Here is a 17,117-nt window from a genome sequence, read left to right as displayed (position 1 = left end):
TTTTTTGAAATCTTCCCTCAGCCTGAACACTCTTAGCTGTTTTTGTGTCAATAAAAATGTTTGTGTTTTCAGTGCGAAACATTCCTGAAGTATGTTCATGAAAGCATTAATGCAGAACATTTCTTAAGCATAGTCAGGAAAGCAATGTTAGGTCAGTGGTAGTTTTTTCGACTGGCTTGTGGGAGAGCAGAAAGGTTCTGCTCAGTAGACTACATTTAAAAGAGTCTTTCATGTAAGCATTGGTGGTTCAGTGGTAGAATTCTCGCCTGCCACGCGGGAGACCCGGGTCCGATTCCCGGCCAATGCAGCAGTTGCCAGCTTTTAAAATGTTCTACATCATAGGCTATTTTTCTTACATTCTTATTTTGTCAGACCGTTGGAAGGTCTTCTAATATAAAACAGTTTTGTGAAATCTTCCCTCAGCCTGAACACTATTAGCTTATTGTGTGTCAATAAAAAAAGTTTGTGCTTTCAATGCGAAACATTCCTGAAGTATGTTCATTAAAGCATTAATGCAGAACATTTCTTAAGCATAGTCAGGAAAGCAATGTTAGGTCAGTGGAAGTTTTTTCGACTGGCTTGTGGGAGAGCAGAAAGGTTTTTGGAGAGCAGTATACTACATTTCAAATTTGACTTGCTAGTAAGCATTGGTGGTTCAGTGGTAGAATTCTAGCCTGCCACGCGGGAGACCTGGGTCCGATTCCTGGCCAATGCACTGGTTGCCAGCTTTTAAAATGTTCTACATCATAGGCTATTTTTCTTACATTCTTATTTTGTCAGACCATTGGAAGGTCTTCTAGTATAAAACAGTTTTGTGAAATCTTCCCTCAGCCTGAACACTCTTAACTGTTTTTGTGTCAATAAAAATGTTTGTGTTTTCAGTGCGAAACATTCCTGAAGTATGTTCATTAAAGCATTAATGCAGAACATTTCTTAAGCATAGTCAGGAAAGCAATGTTAGGTCAGTGGTAGTTTTTTCGACTGGCTTATGGGAGAGCAGAAAGGTTCTGCTCAGTAGACTACATTTAAAAGAGTCTTTCATGTAAGCATTGGTGGTTCAGTGGTAGAATTCTCGCCTGCCACGCGGGAGACCCGGGTCCGATTCCCGGCCAATGCACTGGTTGCCAGCTTTTAAAATGTTCTACATCATAGGCTATTTTTCTTACATTCTTATTTTGTCAGACCATTGGAAGGTCTTCTAATATAAAACAGTTTTTTGAAATCTTCCCTCAGCCTGAACACTCTTAGCTGTTTTTGTGTCAATAAAAATGTTTGTGTTTTCAGTGCGAAACATTCCTGAAGTATGTTCATGAAAGCATTAATGCAGAACATTTCTTAAGCATAGTCAGGAAAGCAATGTTAGGTCAGTGGTAGTTTTTTCGACTGGCTTGTGGGAGAGCAGAAAGGTTCTGCTCAGTAGACTACATTTAAAAGAGTCTTTCATGTAAGCATTGGTGGTTTTTTCGACTGACCCGGGTCCGATTCCCGGCCAATGCAGCAGTTGCCAGCTTTTAAAATGTTCTACATCATAGGCTATTTTTCTTACATTCTTATTTTGTCAGACCATTGGAAGGTCTTCTAGTATAAAACAGTTTTGTGAAATCTTCCCTCAGCCTGAACACTCTTAGCTGTTTTTGTGTCAATAAAAATGTTTGTGTTTTCAGTGCGAAACATTCCTGAAGTATGTTCATTAAAGCATTATTGCAGAACATTTCTTAAGCATAGTCAGGAAAGCAATGTTAGGTCAGTGGAAGTTTTTTCGACTGGCTTGTGGGAGAGTAGAAAGGTTTTTGGAGAGCAGTATACTACATTTCAAATGTGACTTGCATGTAAGCATTGGTGGTTCAGTGGTAGAATTCTTGCCTTCCATGCGGGAGACCTGGGTCCGATTCCCGGCCAATGCAGCAGTTGCCAGCTTTTAAAATGTTCTACATCATAGGCTATTTTTCTTACATTCTTATTTTGTCAGACCGTTGGAAGGTCTTCTAATATAAAACAGTTTTGTGAAATCTTCCCTCAGCCTGAACACTATTAGCTTATTGTGTGTCAATAAAAAAAGTTTGTGTTTTCAGTGCGAAACATTCCTGAAGTATGTTCATTAAAGCATTAATGCAGAACATTTCTTAAGCATAGTCAGGAAAGCAATGTTAGGTCAGTGGAAGTTTTTTCGACTGGCTTGTGGGAGAGCAGAAAGGTTTTTGGAGAGCAGTATACTACATTTCAAATGTGACTTGCATGTAAGCCTTGGTGGTTCAGTGGTAGAATTCTTGCCTGCCACGCGGGAGACCCGGGTCCGATTCCCGGCCAATGCAGCAGTTGCCAGCTTTTAAAATGTTCTACATCATAGGCTATTTTTCTTACATTCTTATTTTGTCAGACCATTGGAAGGTCTTCTAGTATAAAACAGTTTTTTGAAATCTTCCCTCAGCCTGAACACTCTTAGCTGTTTTTGTGTCAATAAAAATGTTTGTGTTTTCAGTGCGAAACATTCCTGAAGTATGTTCATGAAAGCATTAATGCAGAACATTTCTTAAGCATAGTCAGGAAAGCAATGTTAGGTCAGTGGTAGTTTTTTCGACTGGCTTGTGGGAGAGCAGAAAGGTTCTGCTCAGTAGACTACATTTAAAAGAGTCTTTCATGTAAGCATTGGTGGTTCAGTGGTAGAATTCTCGCCTGCCACGCGGGAGACCCGGGTCCGATTCCCGGCCAATGCAGCAATTGCCAGCTTTTAAAATGTTCTACATCATAGGCTATTTTTCTTACATTCTTATTTTGTCAGACCGTTGGAAGGTCTTCTAATATAAAACAGTTTTGTGAAATCTTCCCTCAGCCTGAACACTATTAGCTTATTGAGTGTCAGGAAAAAAATGTTTTTTTCAGTGCGAAACATTCCTGAAGTATGTTCATTAAAGCATTAATGCAGAACATTTCTTAAGCATAGTCAGGAAAGCAATGTTAGGTCAGTGGAAGTTTTATCGACTGGCTTGTGGGAGAGCAGAAAGGTTTTTGGAGAGCAGTATACTACATTTCAAATGTGACTTGCATGTAAGCATTGGTGGTTCAGTGGTAGAATTCTGGCCTGCCACGCGGGAGACCCGGGTCCGATTCCCGGCCAATGCAGCAGTTGCCAGCTTTTAAAATGTTCTACATCATAGGCTATTTTTCTTACATTCTTATTTTGTCAGACCATTGGAAGGTCTTCTAGTATAAAACAGTTTTTTGAAATCTTCCCTCAGCCTGAACACTCTTAGCTGTTTTTGTGTCAATAAAAATGTTTGTGTTTTCAGTGCGAAACATTCCTGAAGTATGTTCATGAAAGCATTAATGCAGAACATTTCTTAAGCATAGTCAGGAAAGCAATGTTAGGTCAGTGGTAGTTTTTTCGACTGGCTTGTGGGAGAGCAGAAAGGTTCTGCTCAGTAGACTACATTTAAAAGAGTCTTTCATGTAAGCATTGGTGGTTCAGTGGTAGAATTCTCGCCTACCACGCGGGAGACTCGGGTCCGATTCCTGGCCAATGCAGCAGTTGCCAGCTTTTAAAATGTTCTACATCACAGGCTATTTTTCTTACATTCTTATTTTGTCAGACCGTTGGAAGGTCTTCTAATATAAAACAGTTTTGTGAAATCTTCCCTCAGCCTGAACACTATTAGCTTATTGAGTGTCAGGAAAAAAATGTTGTGTTTTCATTTCGAAACATTCCTGAAGTATGTTCATTAAAGCATTAATGCAGAACATTTTTTAAGCATAGTCAGGAAAGCAATATTAGGACAGTGGAAGTTTTTTCGACTGGCTTGTGGGAGAGCAGAAAGGTTTTTGGAGAGCAGTATACTACATTTCAAATGTGACTTGCATGTAAGCATTGGTGGTTCAGTGGTAGAATTCTTGCCTGCCATGCGGAAGACCCGGGTCCGATTCCTGGCCAATGTACCGGTTGCCAGCATTTAAATTGTTCTACATCATAGGTTATTTTTCTTACATTCTTATTTTGTCAGACCATTGGAAGGTCTTCTAGTATAAAAAAGTTTTGTGAAATCTTCCCTCAGCCTGAACACTCTTAGCTGTTTTTGTGTCAATAAAAAAGTTTGTGTTTTCAGTGCGAAACATTCCTGAAGTATGTTCATTAAAGCATTAATGCAGAACATTTCTTAAGCATAGTCAGGAAAGCAATGTTAGGTCAGTGGAAGTTTTTTCGACTGGCTTGTGGGAGAGCAGAAACGTTTTTGGAGAGCAGTATACTACATTTCAAATGTGAATTGCTTGTAAGCATTGGTGGTTCAGTGGTAGAATTCTCGCCTGCCACGCGGGAGACCCGGGTCCGATTCCCGGCCAATGCACTGGTTGCCAGCTTTTAAAATGTTCTACATCATAGGCTATTTTTCTTACATTCTTATTTTGTCAGACCATTGGAAGGTCTTCTAGTATAAAACAGTTTTTTGAAATCTTCCCTCAGCCTGAACACTCTTAGCTGTTTTTGTGTCAATAAAAATGTTTGTGTTTTCAGTGCGAAACATTCCTGAAGTATGTTCATGAAAGCATTAATGCAGAACATTTCTTAAGCATAGTCAGGAAAGCAATGTTAGGTCAGTGGTAGTTTTTTCGACTGGCTTGTGGGAGAGCAGAAAGGTTCTGCTCAGTAGACTACATTTAAAAGAGTCTTTCATGTAAGCATTGGTGGTTCAGTGGTAGAATTCTCGCCTACCACGCGGGAGACTCGGGTCCGATTCCCGGCCAATGCAGCAGTTGCCAGCTTTTAAAATGTTCTACATCATAGGCTATTTTTCTTACATTCTTATTTTGTCAGACCGTTGGAAGGTCTTCTAATATAAAACAGTTTTGTGAAATCTTCCCTCAGCCTGAACACTATTAGCTTACTGTGTGTCAATAAAAAAAGTTTGTGTTTTCAGTGCGAAACATTCCTGAAGTATGTTCATTAAAGCATTAATGCAGAACATTTCTTAAGCATAGTCAGGAAAGCAATGTTAGGTCAGTGGAAGTTTTTTCGACTGGCTTGTGGGAGAGCAGAAAGGTTTTTGGAGAGCAGTAGACTACATTTCAAATATGACTTGCATGTAAGCGTTGGTGGTTCAGTGGTCGAATTCTTGCCGGCCACGCGGGAGACCCGGGTCTGATTCCCGGCCAATGCAGCAGTTGCAAGCTTTTAAAATGTTCTACATCATAGGCTATTTTTCTTACATTCTTATTTTGTCAGACCATTGGAAGGTCTTCTAGTATAAAACAGTTTTGTGAAATCTTCCCTCAGCCTGAACACTCTTAGCTGTTTTTGTGTCAATAAAAATGTTTGTGTTTTCAGTGCGAAACATTCCTGAAGTATGTTCATGAAAGCATTAATGCAGAACATTTCTTAAGCATAGTCAGGAAAGCAATGTTAGGTCAGTGGAAGTTTTTTCGACTGGCTTGTGGGAGAGCAGAAACGTTTTTGGAGACCAGTATACTACATTTCAAACGTGAACTGCATGTAAGCATTGGTGGTTCAGTGGTAGAATTCTCGCCTGCCACGTGGGAGACCCGGGTCCGATTCCTGGCCAATGCCCTGGTTGCCAGCTTTTAAAATGTTCTACATCATAGGCTATTTTTCTTACATTCTTATTTTGTCAGATCATTGGAAGGTCTTCTAATATAAAACAGTTTTGTGAAATCTTCCCTCAGCCTGAACACTCTTAGCTGTTTTTGTGTCAATAAAAATGTTTGTGTTTTCAGTGCGACACATTCCTGAAGTATGTTCATGAAAGCATTAATGCAGAACATTTCTTAAGCATAGTCAGGAAAGCAATGTTAGGTCAGTGGAAGTTTTTTCGACTGGCTTGTGGGAGAGCAGAAAGGTTTTTGGAGAGCAGTATACTACATTTCAAATGTGACTTGCATGTAAGCATTGGTGGTTCAGTGGTAGAATTCTCGCCTGCCACGCGGGAGACCCGGTTCCGATTCTCGGCCAATGCAGCAGTTGCCAGCTTTTAAAATGTTCTACATCATAGGCTATTTTTCTTACATTCTTATTTTGTCAGACCATTGGAAGGTCTTCTAGTATAAAACAGTTTTGTGAAATCTTCCCTCAGCCTGAACACTCTTAGCTGTTTTTGTGTCAATAAAAATGTTTGTGTTTTCAGTGCGAAACATTCCTGAAGTATGTTCATTAAAGCATTAATGTAGAACATTTCTTAAGCATAGTCTGGAAAGCAATGTTAGGTCAGTGGAAGTTTTTTCGACTGGCTTGTGGGAGAGCAGAAAGGTTTTTGGAGAGCAGTATACTACATTTCAAATGTGACTTGCATGTAAGCATTGGTGGTTCAGTGGTAGAATTCTCGCCTGCCACGCGGCAGACCCGGGTCCGATTCCCGGCCAATGCAGCAGTTGCCAGCTTTTAAAATGTTCTACATCATAGGCTATTTTTCTTACATTCTTATTTTGTCAGACCATTGGAAGGTCTTCTAGTATAAAACAGTTTTGTGAAATCTTCCCTCAGCCTGAACACTCTTAGCTGTTTTTGTGTCAATAAAAATGTTTGTGTTTTCAGTGCGAAACATTCCTGAAGTATGTTCATTAAAGCATTAATGTAGAACATTTCTTAAGCATAGTCAGGAAAGCAATGTTAGGTCAGTGGAAGTTTTTTTGACTGGCTTGTGGGAGAGCAGAAAGGTTTTTGGAGAGCAGTATACTACATTTCAAATGTGACTTGCATGTAAGCATTGGTGGTTCAGTGGTAGAATTCTCGCCTGCCACGCGGGAGACCCGGGTCCGATTCCCGGCCAATGCAGCAGTTGTCAGCTTTTAAAATGTTCTACATCATAGGCTATTTTTCTTACATTCTTATTTTGTCAGACCGTTGGAAGGTCTTCTAATATAAAACAGTTTTGTGAAATCTTCCCTCAGCCTGAACACTATTAGCTTATTGAGTGTCAGGAAAAAAATGTTGTGTTTTCAGTGCGAAACATTCCTGAAGTATGTTCATTAAAGCATTAATGCAGAACATTTCTTAAGCATAGTCAGGAAAGCAATGTTAGGTCAGTGGAAGTTTTTTCGACTGGCTTGTGGGAGAGCAGAAAGGTTTTTGGAGAGCAGTATACTACATTTCAAATGTGACTTGCATGTAAGCATTGGTGGTTCAGTGGTAGAATTCTCGCCTGCCACGCGGGAGACCCGGGTCCGATTCCCGGCCAATGCAGCAGTTGTCAGCTTTTAAAATGTTCTACATCATAGGCTATTTTTCTTACATTCTTATTTTGTCAGACCGTTGGAAGGTCTTCTAATATAAAACAGTTTTGTGAAATCTTCCCTCAGCCTGAACACTATTAGCTTATTGAGTGTCAGGAAAAAAATGTTGTGTTTTCAGTGCGAAACATTCCTGAAGTATGTTCATTAAAGCATTAATGCAGAACATTTCTTAAGCATAGTCAGGAAAGCAATGTTAGGTCAGTGGAAGTTTTTTCGACTGGCTTGTGGGAGAGCAGAAAGGTTTTTGGAGAGCAGTATACTACATTTCAAATGTGACTTGCATGTAAGCATTGGTGGTTCAGTGGTAGAATTCTGGCCTGCCACGCGGGAGACCAGGGTTCTGTTCCTGGCCAATGCAGCAGTTGCTAGCTTTTAAAATGTTCTAAATCATAGGCTATTTTTCTTACATTCTTATTTTGTCAGACCATTGGAAGGTCTTCTAGTATAAAACAGTTTTTTGAAATCTTCCCTCAGCCTGAACACTCTTAGCTGTTTTTGTGTCAATAAAAATGTTTGTGTTTTCAGTGCGAAACATTCCTGAAGTATGTTTATGAAAGCATTAATGCAGAACATTTCTTAAGCATAGTCAGGAAAGCAATGTTAGGTCAGTGGTAGTTTTTTCGACTGGCTTGTGGGAGAGCAGAAAGGTTCTGCTCAGTAGACTACATTTAAAAGAGTCTTTCATGTAAGCATTGGTGGTTCAGTGGTAGAATTCTCGCCTGCCACGCGGGAGACCCGGGTCCGATTCCCGGCCAATGCAGCAGTTGCCAGCTTTTAAAATGTTCTACATCATAGGCTATTTTTCTTACATTCTTATTTTGTCAGACCGTTGGAAGGTCTTCTAATATAAAACAGTTTTGTGAAATCTTCCCTCAGCCTGAACACTATTAGCTTATTGTGTGTCAATAAAAAAAGTTTGTGCTTTCAATGCGAAACATTCCTGAAGTATGTTCATTAAAGGATTAATGCAGAACATTTCTTAAGCATAGTCAGGAAAGCAATGTTAGGTCAGTGGAAGTTTTTTCGACTGGCTTGTGGGAGAGCAGAAAGGTTTTTGGAGAGCAGTATACTACATTTCAAATTTGACTTGCTAGTAAGCATTGGTGGTTCAGTGGTAGAATTCTAGCCTGCCACGCGGGAGACCTGGGTCCGATTCCTGGCCAATGCACTGGTTGCCAGCTTTTAAAATGTTCTACATCATAGGCTATTTTTCTTACATTCTTATTTTGTCAGACCATTGGAAGGTCTTCTAGTATAAAACAGTTTTGTGAAATCTTCCCTCAGCCTGAACACTCTTAACTGTTTTTGTGTCAATAAAAATGTTTGTGTTTTCAGTGCGAAACATTCCTGAAGTATGTTCATTAAAGCATTAATGCAGAACATTTCTTAAGCATAGTCAGGAAAGCAATGTTAGGTCAGTGGTAGTTTTTTCGACTGGCTTATGGGAGAGCAGAAAGGTTCTGCTCAGTAGACTACATTTAAAAGAGTCTTTCATGTAAGCATTGGTGGTTCAGTGGTAGAATTCTCGCCTGCCACGCGGGAGACCCGGGTCCGATTCCCGGCCAATGCACTGGTTGCCAGCTTTTAAAATGTTCTACATCATAGGCTATTTTTCTTACATTCTTATTTTGTCAGACCATTGGAAGGTCTTCTAGTATAAAACAGTTTTTTGAAATCTTCCCTCAGCCTGAACACTCTTAGCTGTTTTTGTGTCAATAAAAATGTTTGTGTTTTCAGTGCGAAACATTCCTGAAGTATGTTCATGAAAGCATTAATGCAGAACATTTCTTAAGCATAGTCAGGAAAGCAATGTTAGGTCAGTGGTAGTTTTTTCGACTGGCTTGTGGGAGAGCAGAAAGGTTCTGCTCAGTAGACTACATTTAAAAGAGTCTTTCATGTAAGCATTGGTGTTTTTTTCGACTGACCCGGGTCCGATTCCCGGCCAATGCAGCAGTTGCCAGCTTTTAAAATGTTCTACATCATAGGCTATTTTTCTTACATTCTTATTTTGTCAGACCATTGGAAGGTCTTCTAGTATAAAACAGTTTTGTGAAATCTTCCCTCAGCCTGAACACTCTTAGCTGTTTTTGTGTCAATAAAAATGTTTGTGTTTTCAGTGCGAAACATTCCTGAAGTATGTTCATTAAAGCATTAATGCAGAACATTTCTTAAGCATAGTCAGGAAAGCAATGTTAGGTCAGTGGAAGTTTTTTCGACTGGCTTGTGGGAGAGTAGAAAGGTTTTTGGAGAGCAGTATACTACATTTCAAATGTGACTTGCATGTAAGCATTGGTGGTTCAGTGGTAGAATTCTTGCCTTCCATGCGGGAGACCTGGGTCCGATTCCCGGCCAATGCAGCAGTTGCCAGCTTTTAAAATGTTCTACATCATAGGCTATTTTTCTTACATTCTTATTTTGTCAGACCGTTGGAAGGTCTTCTAATATAAAACAGTTTTGTGAAATCTTCCCTCAGCCTGAACACTATTAGCTTATTGTGTGTCAATAAAAAAAGTTTGTGTTTTCAGTGCGAAACATTCCTGAAGTATGTTCATTAAAGCATTAATGCAGAACATTTCTTAAGCATAGTCAGGAAAGCAATGTTAGGTCAGTGGAAGTTTTTTCGACTGGCTTGTGGGAGAGCAGAAAGGTTTTTGGAGAGCAGTATACTACATTTCAAATGTGACTTGCATGTAAGCCTTGGTGGTTCAGTGGTAGAATTCTTGCCTGCCACGCGGGAGACCTGGGTCCGATTCCCGGCCAATGCAGCAGTTGCCAGCTTTTAAAATGTTCTACATCATAGGCTATTTTTCTTACATTCTTATTTTGTCAGACCATTGGAAGGTCTTCTAGTATAAAACAGTTTTTTGAAATCTTCCCTCAGCCTGAACACTCTTAGCTGTTTTTGTGTCAATAAAAATGTTTGTGTTTTCAGTGCGAAACATTCCTGAAGTATGTTCATGAAAGCATTAATGCAGAACATTTCTTAAGCATAGTCAGGAAAGCAATGTTAGGTCAGTGGTAGTTTTTTCGACTGGCTTGTGGGAGAGCAGAAAGGTTCTGCTCAGTAGACTACATTTAAAAGAGTCTTTCATGTAAGCATTGGTGGTTCAGTGGTAGAATTCTCGCCTGCCACGCGGGAGACCCGGGTCCGATTCCCGGCCAATGCAGCAGTTGCCAGCTTTTAAAATGTTCTACATCATAGGCTATTTTTCTTACATTCTTATTTTGTCAGACCGTTGGAAGGTCTTCTAATATAAAACAGTTTTGTGAAATCTTCCCTCAGCCTGAACACTATTAGCTTATTGTGTGTCAATAAAAAAAGTTTGTGCTTTCAATGCGAAACATTCCTGAAGTATGTTCATTAAAGCATTAATGCAGAACATTTCTTAAGCATAGTCAGGAAAGCAATGTTAGGTCAGTGGAAGTTTTTTCGACTGGCTTGTGGGAGAGCAGAAAGGTTTTTGGAGAGCAGTATACTACATATCAAATTTAACTTGCTAGTAAGCATTGGTGGTTCAGTGGTAGAATTCTAGCCTGCCACGCGGGAGACCTGGGTCCGACTCCTGGCCAATGCACTGGTTGCCAGCTTTTAAAATGTTCTACATCATAGGCTATTTTTCTTACATTCTTATTTTGTCAGACCATTGGAAGGTCTTCTAGTATAAAACAGTTTTGTGAAATCTTCCCTCAGCCTGAACACTCTTAACTGTTTTTGTGTCAATAAAAATGTTTGTGTTTTCAGTGCGAAACATTCCTGAAGTATGTTCATTAAAGCATTAATGCAGAACATTTCTTAAGCATAGTCAGGAAAGCAATGTTAGGTCAGTGGTAGTTTTTTCGACTGGCTTATGGGAGAGCAGAAAGGTTCTGCTCAGTAGACTACATTTAAAAGAGTCTTTCATGTAAGCATTGGTGGTTCAGTGGTAGAATTCTCGCCTGCCACGCGGGAGACCCGGGTCCGATTCCCGGCCAATGCACTGGTTGCCAGCTTTTAAAATGTTCTACATCATAGGCTATTTTTCTTACATTCTTATTTTGTCAGACCATTGGAAGGTCTTCTAATATAAAACAGTTTTTTGAAATCTTCCCTCAGCCTGAACACTCTTAGCTGTTTTTGTGTCAATAAAAATGTTTGTGTTTTCAGTGCGAAACATTCCTGAAGTATGTTCATGAAAGCATTAATGCAGAACATTTCTTAAGCATAGTCAGGAAAGCAATGTTAGGTCAGTGGTAGTTTTTTCGACTGGCTTGTGGGAGAGCAGAAAGGTTCTGCTCAGTAGACTACATTTAAAAGAGTCTTTCATGTAAGCATTGGTGGTTTTTTCGACTGACCCGGGTCCGATTCCCGGCCAATGCAGCAGTTGCCAGCTTTTAAAATGTTCTACATCATAGGCTATTTTTCTTACATTCTTATTTTGTCAGACCATTGGAAGGTCTTCTAGTATAAAACAGTTTTGTGAAATCTTCCCTCAGCCTGAACACTCTTAGCTGTTTTTGTGTCAATAAAAATGTTTGTGTTTTCAGTGCGAAACATTCCTGAAGTATGTTCATTAAAGCATTAATGCAGAACATTTCTTAAGCATAGTCAGGAAAGCAATGTTAGGTCAGTGGAAGTTTTTTCGACTGGCTTGTGGGAGAGTAGAAAGGTTTTTGGAGAGCAGTATACTACATTTCAAATGTGACTTGCATGTAAGCATTGGTGGTTCAGTGGTAGAATTCTTGCCTTCCATGCGGGAGACCTGGGTCCGATTCCCGGCCAATGCAGCAGTTGCCAGCTTTTAAAATGTTCTACATCATAGGCTATTTTTCTTACATTCTTATTTTGTCAGACCGTTGGAAGGTCTTCTAATATAAAACAGTTTTGTGAAATCTTCCCTCAGCCTGAACACTATTAGCTTATTGTGTGTCAATAAAAAAAGTTTGTGTTTTCAGTGCGAAACATTCCTGAAGTATGTTCATTAAAGCATTAATGCAGAACATTTCTTAAGCATAGTCAGGAAAGCAATGTTAGGTCAGTGGAAGTTTTTTCGACTGGCTTGTGGGAGAGCAGAAAGGTTTTTGGAGAGCAGTATACTACATTTCAAATGTGACTTGCATGTAAGCCTTGGTGGTTCAGTGGTAGAATTCTTGCCTGCCACGCGGGAGACCCGGGTCCGATTCCCGGCCAATGCAGCAGTTGCCAGCTTTTAAAATGTTCTACATCATAGGCTATTTTTCTTACATTCTTATTTTGTCAGACCATTGGAAGGTCTTCTAGTATAAAACAGTTTTTTGAAATCTTCCCTCAGCCTGAACACTCTTAGCTGTTTTTGTGTCAATAAAAATGTTTGTGTTTTCAGTGCGAAACATTCCTGAAGTATGTTCATGAAAGCATTAATGCAGAACATTTCTTAAGCATAGTCAGGAAAGCAATGTTAGGTCAGTGGTAGTTTTTTCGACTGGCTTGTGGGAGAGCAGAAAGGTTCTGCTCAGTAGACTACATTTAAAAGAGTCTTTCATGTAAGCATTGGTGGTTCAGTGGTAGAATTCTCGCCTGCCACGCGGGAGACCCGGGTCCGATTCCCGGCCAATGCAGCAGTTGCCAGCTTTTAAAATGTTCTACATCATAGGCTATTTTTCTTACATTCTTATTTTGTCAGACCGTTGGAAGGTCTTCTAATGTAAAACAGTTTTGTGAAATCTTCCCTCAGCCTGAACACTATTAGCTTATTGTGTGTCAATAAAAAAAGTTTGTGCTTTCAATGCGAAACATTCCTGAAGTATGTTCATTAAAGCATTAATGCAGAACATTTCTTAAGCATAGTCAGGAAAGCAATGTTAGGTCAGTGGAAGTTTTTTCGACTGGCTTGTGGGAGAGCAGAAAGGTTTTTGGAGAGCAGTATACTACATTTCAAATTTGACTTGCTAGTAAGCATTGGTGGTTCAGTGGTAGAATTCTAGCCTGCCACGCGGGAGACCTGGGTCCGATTCCTGGCCAATGCACTGGTTGCCAGCTTTTAAAATGTTCTACATCATAGGCTATTTTTCTTACATTCTTATTTTGTCAGACCATTGGAAGGTCTTCTAGTATAAAACAGTTTTGTGAAATCTTCCCTCAGCCTGAACACTCTTAACTGTTTTTGTGTCAATAAAAATGTTTGTGTTTTCAGTGCGAAACATTCCTGAAGTATGTTCATTAAAGCATTAATGCAGAACATTTCTTAAGCATAGTCAGGAAAGCAATGTTAGGTCAGTGGTAGTTTTTTCGACTGGCTTATGGGAGAGCAGAAAGGTTCTGCTCAGTAGACTACATTTAAAAGAGTCTTTCATGTAAGCATTGGTGGTTCAGTGGTAGAATTCTCGCCTGCCACGCGGGAGACCCGGGTCCGATTCCCGGCCAATGCACTGGTTGCCAGCTTTTAAAATGTTCTACATCATAGGCTATTTTTCTTACATTCTTATTTTGTCAGACCATTGGAAGGTCTTCTAATATAAAACAGTTTTTTGAAATCTTCCCTCAGCCTGAACACTCTTAGCTGTTTTTGTGTCAATAAAAATGTTTGTGTTTTCAGTGCGAAACATTCCTGAAGTATGTTCATGAAAGCATTAATGCAGAACATTTCTTAAGCATAGTCAGGAAAGCAATGTTAGGTCAGTGGTAGTTTTTTCGACTGGCTTGTGGGAGAGCAGAAAGGTTCTGCTCAGTAGACTACATTTAAAAGAGTCTTTCATGTAAGCATTGGTGGTTTTTTCGACTGACCCGGGTCCGATTCCCGGCCAATGCAGCAGTTGCCAGCTTTTAAAATGTTCTACATCATAGGCTATTTTTCTTACATTCTTATTTTGTCAGACCATTGGAAGGTCTTCTAGTATAAAACAGTTTTGTGAAATCTTCCCTCAGCCTGAACACTCTTAGCTGTTTTTGTGTCAATAAAAATGTTTGTGTTTTCAGTGCGAAACATTCCTGAAGTATGTTCATTAAAGCATTATTGCAGAACATTTCTTAAGCATAGTCAGGAAAGCAATGTTAGGTCAGTGGAAGTTTTTTCGACTGGCTTGTGGGAGAGTAGAAAGGTTTTTGGAGAGCAGTATACTACATTTCAAATGTGACTTGCATGTAAGCATTGGTGGTTCAGTGGTAGAATTCTTGCCTTCCATGCGGGAGACCTGGGTCCGATTCCCGGCCAATGCAGCAGTTGCCAGCTTTTAAAATGTTCTACATCATAGGCTATTTTTCTTACATTCTTATTTTGTCAGACCGTTGGAAGGTCTTCTAATATAAAACAGTTTTGTGAAATCTTCCCTCAGCCTGAACACTATTAGCTTATTGTGTGTCAATAAAAAAAGTTTGTGTTTTCAGTGCGAAACATTCCTGAAGTATGTTCATTAAAGCATTAATGCAGAACATTTCTTAAGCATAGTCAGGAAAGCAATGTTAGGTCAGTGGAAGTTTTTTCGACTGGCTTGTGGGAGAGCAGAAAGGTTTTTGGAGAGCAGTAGACTACATTTCAAATGTGACTTGCATGTAAGCCTTGGTGGTTCAGTGGTAGAATTCTTGCCTGCCACGCGGGAGACCCGGGTCCGATTCCCGGCCAATGCAGCAGTTGCCAGCTTTTAAAATGTTCTACATCATAGGCTATTTTTCTTACATTCTTATTTTGTCAGACCATTGGAAGGTCTTCTAGTATAAAACAGTTTTTTGAAATCTTCCCTCAGCCTGAACACTCTTAGCTGTTTTTGTGTCAATAAAAATGTTTGTGTTTTCAGTGCGAAACATTCCTGAAGTATGTTCATGAAAGCATTAATGCAGAACATTTCTTAAGCATAGTCAGGAAAGCAATGTTAGGTCAGTGGTAGTTTTTTCGACTGGCTTGTGGGAGAGCAGAAAGGTTCTGCTCAGTAGACTACATTTAAAAGAGTCTTTCATGTAAGCATTGGTGGTTCAGTGGTAGAATTCTCGCCTGCCACGCGGGAGACCAGGGTCCGATTCCCGGCCAATGCAGCAATTGCCAGCTTTTAAAATGTTCTACATCATAGGCTATTTTTCTTACATTCTTATTTTGTCAGACCGTTGGAAGGTCTTCTAATATAAAACAGTTTTGTGAAATCTTCCCTCAGCCTGAACACTATTAGCTTATTGAGTGTCAGGAAAAAAATGTTTTTTTCAGTGCGAAACATTCCTGAAGTATGTTCATTAAAGCATTAATGCAGAACATTTCTTAAGCATAGTCAGGAAAGCAATGTTAGGTCAGTGGAAGTTTTATCGACTGGCTTGTGGGAGAGCAGAAAGGTTTTTGGAGAGCAGTATACTACATTTCAAATGTGACTTGCATGTAAGCATTGGTGGTTCAGTGGTAGAATTCTGGCCTGCCACGCGGGAGACCCGGGTCCGATTCCCGGCCAATGCAGCAGTTGCCAGCTTTTAAAATGTTCTAAATCATAGGCTATTTTTCTTACATTCTTATTTTGTCAGACCATTGGAAGGTCTTCTAGTATAAAACAGTTTTGTGAAATCTTCCCTCAGCCTGAACACTCTTAACTGTTTTTGTGTCAATAAAAATGTTTGTGTTTTCAGTGCGAAACATTCCTGAAGTATGTTCATTAAAGCATTAATGCAGAACATTTCTTAAGCATAGTCAGGAAAGCAATGTTAGGTCAGTGGTAGTTTTTTTGACTGGCTTATGGGAGAGCAGAAAGGTTCTGCTCAGTAGACTACATTTAAAAGAGTCTTTCATGTAAGCATTGGTGGTTCAGTGGTGGAATTCTCGCCTGCCACGCGGGAGACCCGGGTCCGATTCCCGGCCAATGCACTGGTTGCCAGCTTTTAAAATGTTCTACATCATAGGCTATTTTTCTTACATTCTTATTTTGTCAGACCATTGGAAGGTCTTCTAATATAAAACAGTTTTTTGAAATCTTCCCTCAGCCTGAACACTCTTAGCTGTTTTTGTGTCAATAAAAATGTTTGTGTTTTCAGTGCGAAACATTCCTGAAGTATGTTCATGAAAGCATTAATGCAGAACATTTCTTAAGCATAGTCAGGAAAGCAATGTTAGGTCAGTGGTAGTTTTTTCGACTGGCTTGTGGGAGAGCAGAAAGGTTCTGCTCAGTAGACTACATTTAAAAGAGTCTTTCATGTAAGCATTGGTGGTTTTTTCGACTGACCCGGGTCCGATTCCCGGCCAATGCAGCAGTTGCCAGCTTTTAAAATGTTCTACATCATAGGCTATTTTTCTTACATTCTTATTTTGTCAGACCATTGGAAGGTCTTCTAGTATAAAACAGTTCTGTGAAATCTTCCCTCAGCCTGAACACTCTTAGCTGTTTTTGTGTCAATAAAAATGTTTGTGTTTTCAGTGCGAAACATTCCTGAAGTATGTTCATTAAAGCATTATTGCAGAACATTTCTTAAGCATAGTCAGGAAAGCAATGTTAGGTCAGTGGAAGTTTTTTCGACTGGCTTGTGGGAGAGTAGAAAGGTTTTTGGAGAGCAGTATACTACATTTCAAATGTGACTTGCATGTAAGCATTGGTGGTTCAGTGGTAGAATTCTTGCCTTCCATGCGGGAGACCTGGGTCCGATTCCCGGCCAATGCAGCAGTTGCCAGCTTTTAAAATGTTCTACATCATAGGCTATTTTTCTTACATTCTTATTTTGTCAGACCGTTGGAAGGTCTTCTAATATAAAACAGTTTTGTGAAATCTTCCCTCAGCCTGAACACTATTAGCTTATTGTGTGTCAATAAAAAAAGTTTGTGTTTTCAGTGCGAAACATTCCTGAAGTATGTTCATTAAAGCATTAATGCAGAACATTTCTTAAGCATAGTCAGGAAAGCAATGTTAGGTCAGTGGAAGTTTTTTCGACTGGCTTGTGGGAGAGCAGAAAGGTTTTTGGAGAGCAGTAT

The 17,117-nt window shown here is 39.7% G+C and overlaps 19 non-coding genes across 19 annotated transcripts; all 19 read left to right on the top strand.

Moving 5' to 3' along the window:
* Positions 1–236: 236 nt before the first annotated feature.
* trnag-gcc (transfer RNA glycine (anticodon GCC)) lies at positions 237–307 on the top strand. The gene has a single exon. It is a non-coding gene; the product is annotated as a tRNA-Gly (tRNA).
* A 739-nt stretch (positions 308–1,046) lies between these two features.
* trnag-gcc (transfer RNA glycine (anticodon GCC)) lies at positions 1,047–1,117 on the top strand. Its single transcript has one exon. It is a non-coding gene; the product is annotated as a tRNA-Gly (tRNA).
* A 716-nt stretch (positions 1,118–1,833) lies between these two features.
* On the top strand, positions 1,834–1,904 carry trnag-ucc (transfer RNA glycine (anticodon UCC)). Its single transcript has one exon. It is a non-coding gene; the product is annotated as a tRNA-Gly (tRNA).
* Positions 1,905–2,643: 739 nt separating this feature from the next.
* trnag-gcc (transfer RNA glycine (anticodon GCC)) lies at positions 2,644–2,714 on the top strand. Its single transcript has one exon. It is a non-coding gene; the product is annotated as a tRNA-Gly (tRNA).
* A 737-nt stretch (positions 2,715–3,451) lies between these two features.
* trnag-acc (transfer RNA glycine (anticodon ACC)) lies at positions 3,452–3,522 on the top strand. The gene has a single exon. It is a non-coding gene; the product is annotated as a tRNA-Gly (tRNA).
* Positions 3,523–4,266: 744 nt separating this feature from the next.
* Positions 4,267–4,337, top strand: trnag-gcc (transfer RNA glycine (anticodon GCC)). The gene has a single exon. It is a non-coding gene; the product is annotated as a tRNA-Gly (tRNA).
* A 331-nt stretch (positions 4,338–4,668) lies between these two features.
* Positions 4,669–4,739, top strand: trnag-acc (transfer RNA glycine (anticodon ACC)). Its single transcript has one exon. It is a non-coding gene; the product is annotated as a tRNA-Gly (tRNA).
* A 1,965-nt stretch (positions 4,740–6,704) lies between these two features.
* On the top strand, positions 6,705–6,775 carry trnag-gcc (transfer RNA glycine (anticodon GCC)). The gene has a single exon. It is a non-coding gene; the product is annotated as a tRNA-Gly (tRNA).
* A 337-nt stretch (positions 6,776–7,112) lies between these two features.
* trnag-gcc (transfer RNA glycine (anticodon GCC)) lies at positions 7,113–7,183 on the top strand. Its single transcript has one exon. It is a non-coding gene; the product is annotated as a tRNA-Gly (tRNA).
* Positions 7,184–7,922: 739 nt separating this feature from the next.
* Positions 7,923–7,993, top strand: trnag-gcc (transfer RNA glycine (anticodon GCC)). Its single transcript has one exon. It is a non-coding gene; the product is annotated as a tRNA-Gly (tRNA).
* Positions 7,994–8,732: 739 nt separating this feature from the next.
* trnag-gcc (transfer RNA glycine (anticodon GCC)) lies at positions 8,733–8,803 on the top strand. The gene has a single exon. It is a non-coding gene; the product is annotated as a tRNA-Gly (tRNA).
* A 716-nt stretch (positions 8,804–9,519) lies between these two features.
* Positions 9,520–9,590, top strand: trnag-ucc (transfer RNA glycine (anticodon UCC)). Its single transcript has one exon. It is a non-coding gene; the product is annotated as a tRNA-Gly (tRNA).
* Positions 9,591–10,329: 739 nt separating this feature from the next.
* trnag-gcc (transfer RNA glycine (anticodon GCC)) lies at positions 10,330–10,400 on the top strand. The gene has a single exon. It is a non-coding gene; the product is annotated as a tRNA-Gly (tRNA).
* Positions 10,401–11,139: 739 nt separating this feature from the next.
* Positions 11,140–11,210, top strand: trnag-gcc (transfer RNA glycine (anticodon GCC)). The gene has a single exon. It is a non-coding gene; the product is annotated as a tRNA-Gly (tRNA).
* A 716-nt stretch (positions 11,211–11,926) lies between these two features.
* On the top strand, positions 11,927–11,997 carry trnag-ucc (transfer RNA glycine (anticodon UCC)). Its single transcript has one exon. It is a non-coding gene; the product is annotated as a tRNA-Gly (tRNA).
* Positions 11,998–12,736: 739 nt separating this feature from the next.
* trnag-gcc (transfer RNA glycine (anticodon GCC)) lies at positions 12,737–12,807 on the top strand. The gene has a single exon. It is a non-coding gene; the product is annotated as a tRNA-Gly (tRNA).
* Positions 12,808–13,546: 739 nt separating this feature from the next.
* On the top strand, positions 13,547–13,617 carry trnag-gcc (transfer RNA glycine (anticodon GCC)). The gene has a single exon. It is a non-coding gene; the product is annotated as a tRNA-Gly (tRNA).
* Positions 13,618–14,333: 716 nt separating this feature from the next.
* trnag-ucc (transfer RNA glycine (anticodon UCC)) lies at positions 14,334–14,404 on the top strand. The gene has a single exon. It is a non-coding gene; the product is annotated as a tRNA-Gly (tRNA).
* A 2,334-nt stretch (positions 14,405–16,738) lies between these two features.
* On the top strand, positions 16,739–16,809 carry trnag-ucc (transfer RNA glycine (anticodon UCC)). Its single transcript has one exon. It is a non-coding gene; the product is annotated as a tRNA-Gly (tRNA).
* The last annotated feature ends 308 nt before the right edge of the window (positions 16,810–17,117 follow it).

This window comes from Salminus brasiliensis, chromosome 3, assembly GCF_030463535.1.
Source record: "Salminus brasiliensis chromosome 3, fSalBra1.hap2, whole genome shotgun sequence".
NCBI classification, from domain to species: Eukaryota; Metazoa; Chordata; class Actinopteri; order Characiformes; family Bryconidae; genus Salminus; species Salminus brasiliensis.
This window is presented reverse-complemented; position numbering and strand designations above follow the sequence as displayed.